The sequence below is a fragment of the Ornithorhynchus anatinus genome, chromosome X5, assembly GCF_004115215.2.
Source record: "Ornithorhynchus anatinus isolate Pmale09 chromosome X5, mOrnAna1.pri.v4, whole genome shotgun sequence".
NCBI lineage: Eukaryota > Metazoa > Chordata > Mammalia > Monotremata > Ornithorhynchidae > Ornithorhynchus > Ornithorhynchus anatinus.
The window spans coordinates 14,363,441-14,371,882 of record NC_041753.1 but is presented as its reverse complement, the minus strand read 5'-3'; the positions used below and the strand labels follow the sequence as shown (position 1 = coordinate 14,371,882).

The window sequence follows — 8,442 nt, the reverse complement described above, 5'->3', positions numbered from 1 at the left end:
GGAAAGGGCGGATCTTGGCAATATTATAAAGGTGAGACCGGCAGGTTTTGGTGACGGATCGGATGTGTGGGGGTGAACAAGAGAGCCGAGTCAAAGATGACACCGAGGTTGCGGGCCCGAGAGACGGGAAGGATGGTCGTACCATCCACGGTGATAGGGACGTCAGGAAGAGGACAGGGCTTGGGAGGGAAGATGAGGAGCTCAGTTTTGGTCATGTTGGGTTTTAGGTGGCGGGCAGACATCCAGGTAGAGACGTCTTGGAGGCAATAATTATTGTAATTATTATTACTTGCAAGCGTGGAGTTAGTGCCTGACATGAGTTGGGATGTTTCATTTCCCAAACATCCCTAACCCAAAGTCCTCTCTAAGCAGGAAGGAGGACCTTTGATACCGAAGCTTAGACTGCGAGTCTGTTATTGGGCAGGAATTGTCTCTATCTGTCGCCGAATTATACACTCCAAGTGCTTAGTACAGTGCTCTGCACATAATAAGCGCGCAATAAATACTATTGAATGAATGAATGAAAGTGCAGTCACAGTGATACAGTTCCAGCTGTGGCCCACTCAGATCGATCATGGCTTCCATTCCCTCACAGCCCTCTGCTCCTTCATTCTGGATCACTTCCCATTTCTGACATTTCCCTCTCTGTTTCCCATGAAAGAAACCGGAATAGATAAGAGTTACCGGTGACTGATGAGTTGTTCTTTTTACTTACAAAATAGCAAGAGATTAGCTCTGAAAAATGGTTTAGTGTGTGGGAAAAGAGGTCAGTGGCCTTAGAGGTTTACAAGTAACGTCTGAAAAGGAGATGATTCACATTCTGTCTCTTTCTCAGGTGCCAATGTACGAGAAGCTTTAAGAAGATAGAGCTTTTATACTTTTTTCATCAGAACAAAGATTTTAAATTATGGAATGCAGAAAATGATCAAATTCCTCTTCCTTTCTTATTTTTGATAATTAGATCTACCCCTTCTCTGAACTCTAATGATATTTGTAGGTCTCGAACAATCTTAGTTATTAAAGGTCTTGTGCTATTCAGGCAAGTACGAGGGGAGGGGCTAGACCTCATGTCCTGGATAAATTCCAACTGTGATAATTATATTGGGCTACATTGAATTCCCTCCGCACTTGTAATGAGGTGTGATATTCTTCTTTATTTCCTGTCCGATGCCAGCATGTGATATTCTAGGACAGGGTTTTGTCTTGCATTTTTAAAGAGCTGCTGTGTTCTATCCCAGAGGTAGCTATAGGGCAAGGGTGGAGCTTGGGTGAGGACTGGGAAGCAGGAGACTTGGCTTCTTTTCATTGTCTGCCTCTGACTTCCGGGTTGTGACGGAGGACAAGCCCTTTAAAGCTCATTTCCTCCATCTGAAGGATAGGGACAAATAGCCCCTGCCTACCTCTTCTGACCCTCTCAGGGTCGCACCTGGAGAGTTTCCAGTACTCTACCATTCTCGACTATGGGAGGGAGACTCAAGCAGGGTCATATCCATTCCATTCCTAGCTTGGTCAGCGGCTAGCGAGTGGAAGGCAATCTGCTATAAGTCAAAACTCACCTGTTCTGGGCAGCAGCGACGTGAGAGAGAGCGGAGGGTGGAGACTCAGGTTTACTGAGCAGGAGGAGGCAGTGGTAAGCCGTTTCCATATTTTTACCAAGAAAACTCTATGGATCCACTACCAGAACGATGGCGGATGGAGGCGGGGCGTTCTGGGAGAGACGTGTCCATGGCGTCGCTAGGGGTCGGAGATGACTCGACAGCAAAAGATAAGACATCTTCTGAGTAAAAATAAAGATTTGGGGCAAAGGCACCTTGTGTGCCTCTGAGAAAAGCACTCAAGATGAGGTCCACTTAAAAGGGATACGGTGAGGATTAGTTCCTTGTAAGAGCGATTGAGGGTAGTCTGAGAGAGGCCATCTGATAGCAACCACAGGCCAAGAGAGCAATACCCTACTGACATCAGTTATGTGGGGGTGGGGGGGTCCTATCCCCAATTGATTCCAACTGCTGCTAAGGTTGCAAGTGACTTTATGACTCTAAAAACTGAAAAGGGATTATTTTTAACCTTCGTATCGTTCTGAAAGGTGGAAAGCAGGTGCTTCCAAACTTTCCGGATATGATCCCCACAAAGATTGCAAAGGGACAGAGAAATCAGCAGATTTTATTTTTTTTTCAGCAAGCAAAAAGAAAGCCCCAGGGTCACCAGTATATACGCTTAAGGCAGGAAAGATGTGTGGTTTTAGGGGGCAACTGCTAAACTCTGGTATGTTTTAAAACCACATGGCATTCTCGCCTCCCTATGAACATTCAACTAATTTTTTTTTCATTTCTTTCTCCAGACTTTGCATGGAATTCTCAAAAATCATCTAGATAATTAATGTGTAAAAAATGCACATTGGCCTGACTTACCTGAATAGTTCCGGCTAAACAAACCTGTCCAGCTGAAATATCCAGATAGATTGAGACTACTGTACTTTGGGAGCCTGAATTTTCCAGATGATTCGCACGAGTAGACGCATCCTGTAGCCGCGCTATTGCAGGACTGAGCGACCCTAAGTGAAGGTAAGTGAAGTCATACAACAGCCCCTTCCATTCATAACTGCTTCCATGTGTAACAGTACCACAGGCTGCCATCCATTCAGCTAGATCACACTGCAGCGTACTCTCTCTCCAACCAGTTTATATGACTAATGAAAATAGGATACATGTTCAGGTCACAGAGACACTCCTACATGCTGCTTGATCAGCGGGATCCCGAGGAAAGATAGTGTCCCCGGGTCCAAGAAACTTGAGAGACCTTCTGTTCATTGTCTGACCTTTGATTAGTCTCCGTTGGCTTTCATTAATATCAAGACCCCTAAAAGAATTAATACAGCTTCCAAAGGGGACTGATTTCTCACAGCGATTAACTGTGTGATTGGTTGACGAGCAGCATGGAAAGGGGACCGACCTGGGAGTCAGAGAACCTGGGTTCTAATCCCGGCTCCGTGACTTGTCTGCTGTGTAATGTTGGTATTTGTTGGTATTTGTTAAGCGCTTACTGTGTGCAGAGCACTGTTCTAAGCGCTGGGGTGGATACAAGGATAATCAGGTTGTCCCACGTGAGGCTCACAGTTAATGCCCATTTTACAGATGAGGTAAGTGAGGCCCAGAGAAGTTAAGTGACTTGCCCAGAGTCACACAGCTGACAAGTGGCAGAGCCGGGAATCGAACCCATGACCTCTGACTCCGAAGCCCAGGCTCTTTCCACTGAGCCACGCTGTGTGACCTTGGGCAAGTACTTAACTTCTCTGGGTCTCAGTTACCTCATCTGTAAAATGGGGATTAAGACTGCGAGCCCTATGTGGGACATGGACTGTGTCCTAGCTGATTATCTGCACCAGGATTTAGTACAGAGCCTGGCACCAAACAAAAAACAAGTACCGTTTTTAAAAAATTGCATCAGAAAAATCTGATACGAAACTAGCTAATTACTAGATGTGGAGCATAAATGAGTCATTGTAGAACAGGATATCGGGTGGATTTTAAGTGAATTTAAGGAGAAAGATCTGTGAAAAGGGAAATGGCAGTACAGCACGTTACACGGCCATACGTTTGCTTTTATGCCCTTGTCCATTGATTAAGATGCCTTAGCAGGTTGGCATAGCCGTTATGCTTTATTTTTGAAGACGACATTACTTACGGTGGGAGGCTATCCATGTGTGAGAGTTTGTCTGCTCTGTGACTTTGAGCAGGGCCTCAGTGCTGGTGAACCAACTGCACCCTGGGTCCTTGGAGCTGGTAAGTTCATTCATTCATTTAATCGTATTTACTGAGTGCTTACTGTGCGCAGAGTACTGTACTAAGCCCTTAGGAGACTACAATATAACAATAAACACATTCCCTCTCCATAATGAACTTAGTTCCCCATGCCATTTGATTTTGATTATGGATCCTAAGCGATGCTCAGAAAGCTGGATTTATCTACTGTGTTAGGTCCAAGTCTCACAGAGGTTTAGAAAGTAACCGAAGAAATCTTCGGTTACGTGAATGGCTTCCCGGGTTTAAGCCGAGACAGAACTTTGGTTCTGTGGACTTAATGCCGGTCCCTAGTGCCGGTCCTAATCCGCAAAGTGATTCATAATAAAACGGATGCCTTCTCGTGTCGGTGCTTCAGGGACCCAGTCCGCACATCGCACCTTCCAGATGATGGTCTCAAAAATCTCTAGTGATCAGGAGTACCACAGAAGTCAGGACAGCATAAAGTAGCTGTAGAGAATCAAGTCTTCATCAGAATTGGAATCAAACATGGTCCTTTATAAATAGAGGGTTTATACCAACACTGTGGCCTCAGTTATAAGCACATTTTAGGGGGGAAAGGCCTTTGGGAATCTGAAGCATATGTATTTTTACATTCTTAATTAGCTAGACTATTCGTTGGTGTAGACCCAGACCTCAAAGTTGGATTCCTTTCATAAGCTTTTTTTTTTCCATGCTCATGTTTTTCACTTTCGACTAAGTTAAAATTCTGAAGTGTGGCAAGGTAGCCCAGGCCAGTCTGTGCCCATTTGGATCCCAGGAAATCCAGAAATCCCCAAAAAACTCCCAAGGAAAAAACCAAAACAAAACATGAGTTGTTCTTATTAATTTCCAGCCCTGAGTTTTGAACAAAGAAGATGTGTATAAACTTGAGTCAATGATCCAAGCTTTTGGCCGCTTTTCAAAATCATAGCCAATTGCTAGTATTTGTTTGAACTTAACTCCTGACTCCTTCTCTGTGATCTGCATTTCAGAATCAGAATCTGATTTGACAAGCGCCCTTGGGTGCTTGGCACTGTCCGAGGTCCCATTTTACCATGCTCCCAAAATGATGGGGAAGGGGGCTAGGGAAAGGATTTGTAAGAAGCTTTGGAGCTATGAATTGCAGAAGGTGAAGTGAGGATTGACCGTCTAGACAGTTCCAGAGTCACCGAGTAGATCACCATAGTCAACAAGATCCCCAAACAGCAGCCCTCTGCTGTGCTTTGTAGTGTAGGTCTCAGACGTGACTGAAGAGAAAAAAAAAAAAAAACCCACCACACACGTGAAAACAATTCCTGAATCTCCAAATTTCTAAATGGTGTAAACAAAATCAGACTCCTCTTTGAAACAAACTAAATGGGCATTTGCCACTAGTTGTTTTTTGTTTTGTTTTGTTTTTGCTTTTTGTCATAATTTACGTGGATGTGCTGAAAACAGTTGCAGCAATATAGGCAATGATTTTGTTTTCCTATGGCTTTTTCTGCCCAGGGTAATTCTCGCAGGTGTTGATTTGGCATCTAAAATCTGGGTAGACTTTAGCCGGAGACACGTATTTCCCCTACAAAAAAAGAACCTCAGAAATGACACTTACCTTGTGAACTTGGCCATTCTTGATCCCTGTACCACTTTTCTTTGCATGTCCTCCTTTTTCATTTTTTTCTACTTCCTATCGTTCTCGTTTTCCACCTCAATAGCATGACTAATATCACTGTCCTTCTATCTCCCTGCAGATAGTTTATTTCCTGTGACTAAAGATCTCCAATGATCTGGACCATTCAGGTCCGAAAACGTACTTTGGGCTGAAATATGTGATGTAGTTTTATAATTTGCTAGAGTAGATGATCTGTGAATATTTGTATACTGTGTAATATGCTTTCAGAGACAGCCAAGGAAGATGGAGAAAAGGTTCTAGTGCATTGAGCCCAATTTTCTCCTCCTTAGGCACGGACGGACGGTCAGGATCAAGATGTATAAGGATGCCTAAAGAACCCTTTATATGTCGGAGGGAGGAGGTTGACCCACCCCAGTACAGAGGAGAATGTTAGGGATGGGGCAGGTCTTGGGGGATCACCTGCATAGGTATGCCAGGGACACTGACACGCATTAGTTGTAACCTTTCTGCCTAACTGGACACCTCCGTTCATATCTTCGTCACCCTATTTATTTTGTTTATTTTGTTGAATGAGATGTACATCGCCCTGATTCTATTTATTTGCCGTTGTTTTTATGAGATGTTCTTCCCCTTGACTCTATTTATTGCCATTGTTCTTGTCTGCCCGTCTCCCCCGATTAGACTGTAAGCCCGTCAAAGGGCAGGGACTGTATCTGTTGCCGACTTGTACATTCCAAGCGCTTAGTACAGTGCTCTGCACATAGTAAGCGCTCAATAAATACTACTGAATGAATGAATGAATGAATGAATCCCCACCAGTAGTAAAGGATGCCCCCGAAAAGAGGCCTGTGCATTTTGCTCTTCCTCCCTCCAGCTACCCAGATGGGGTAGAGACTGCCATCTCCCCTGAGAGCTAGTGGGGAGACTCACTGTGGGGACATGTATCTTGGCCAGAATCTTGTGCATATTCAGGACTCGTGACCAACATCTTCCTGAACATAATAATGATGCTACTTATTAAGAGCTTACTCTGTGCTGGGCACTGTTCTAAGGCCTCGGGGAGCTACAGAATAATCAGATTGGACACATTTCCTGTCCCACGCAGGGCTCCCAGTCACAGCGTGAAAGGGGATAATCTTGGGATATGTTCGAATATATCATTTTATTCCAAAGCGAGCGTACCATATGATAGCCAGAGAGCTACACATGCACGTGTACGATGATAAATCCGACGTAGGTTAGATAAAAACAGCACCCCAAGAACAGATCGCCTGAATCTCTTTTAGCGGGAAACATCATTTTTTCCTTCATCTTTCCAATTCTGTTACAGATTCTGTTAGCTGCTTTATCAATTGAGCTAAAATGATAACAGCAGTGTTTATGTTTTTCATAGCCAGGTGTTCATATAAGGAAAGATAGGCATGTTCCCGGCTGAGTTCTCACCGAATGGTAACTATACAGTGCCATCTACAGTAAAACTGTTTCCAGTGCTTCGAAGGGATCACATATTGGCCTTCATCTGTACACACAGACATACTAGGTAGCCGTGGAAATTCTGTGCTTAGCTTGAGGCTAGAACTGTATAAGACAAATGGCTGTCATCCCTTAATTTAAATGATCAAGAACAAATAAAGTACGTATAGGAGTCACTGTTTAAAGGCCAAAATATGTTTGCTTGAATTACGTTCTGTTCCTTTACACGCTTTTGGCTCAGCTCACCGGTTCCGTCTATGGCAACATTTGTTCCCGTGCATAAAATGGGAACAAAAGGGAAAACACAGCTACACGTTATAACAAAAATAAGTAACCAAATGAAGAAATAAGCGGGATAAACTGGGATGCAGATGAGAAGCAGTGTGGCTTAGTGGAAAGAGCAGGGGCTTGGGAGTCAGAGGTCACGGGTTCTAATCCCGGCTCTGCCACTTATCAGCTGCGTGACTTTAGGCAAGTCACTTAACTTCTCTGTGGTTCAGTTCCCTCATCTGCAAAATGGGGATTAAGACTGTGAGCCCCACGTGGGACAACCTGATGACCTTGTATCTGCCCCAGCGCTTAGAACAGTTATTGATTTGTACATTCCAAGCGCTTAGTACAGTGCTCTGCACATAGCAAGCGCTCAATAAATACTATTGAATGAATGAATGAACAGTGCTTTGCACCTAGTAAGCGCTTAACAAATACCAACATCATCTTCATTATTATTATTATTATAGGCTCTAAGTGTGGCCGGTGAGATGACCCCATCTAAAAGGTAGAGAATACCACCTGGAGGAGATTTTTTGAAGAGACTTTTGAAGGTAGAGAAGGGCATGGTTTGGGGATTTGAGGGATGAGGTGGTTCCATGGACAGTAAGTCAGAGATGGGAGAGCTGAGAGAAAGATACAGTTAGAGGTGAGCTTAATAAGAGTAAAGAGAGCAAGTTGGGGTGTAGCAGAAAAAGAGTTCTTTCATCTTAAATGAGTAATAACTTCCCCCGTGACCATCACTATTGCTACTCAGCTGAGAGTTGCAATGTTTAGCAGGCCCTTCTTCAACAGAAGTGGGGACTGATGGAGATAAATAATAACAATAATATTTGTTAAGCACTTCTTTTTCTTTTAATTTCATGACATTTGTTAACTGCTTGCTTACTGTGTCCCAGGCATTGTTCTAAGCACTGGTGCCGATACAAGATGATTGGGTTCGACACAGTCTCTGTCCCACATAGGGGTCACAGTCTTAATCCCCATTTTGCAGGTGAGGGAATTGAGACACAGAGAAGTTAAGCCACTTGTCCAAGGTCACACGGCAGACAAGTGGAAGAGCAGGGACTAGAATTCAGGTCCTCTTACTCTCAACCCCATGCTCTTAGTGTCAAGCACTTTTCTAAGGGCTAGAGGAGATACAAGTTAGTCAGTGGGACACAGCCCTTGTCCCAGATGGGACGCACAGTCTAAGTAGGAGGGAGAACAGGTATTCATCCTCACTTTATCGCTGAGGAAACGTAAGCACAGAGAAGTTAAGTGAATTACCCAGGGTTATGCAGTAGGCAATTGGCAGAGCTGGGATTA

The 8,442-nt window shown here is 44.1% G+C and overlaps 1 non-coding gene across 1 annotated transcript; it reads left to right on the top strand.

Moving 5' to 3' along the window:
* The first annotated feature begins 1,408 nt into the window (after nt 1-1,408).
* On the top strand, nt 1,409-1,546 carry LOC114808402. The gene has a single exon (XR_003756249.1). It is a non-coding gene; the product is annotated as a small nucleolar RNA SNORA7 (small nucleolar RNA).
* Nucleotides 1,547-8,442: the final 6,896 nt, after the last annotated feature.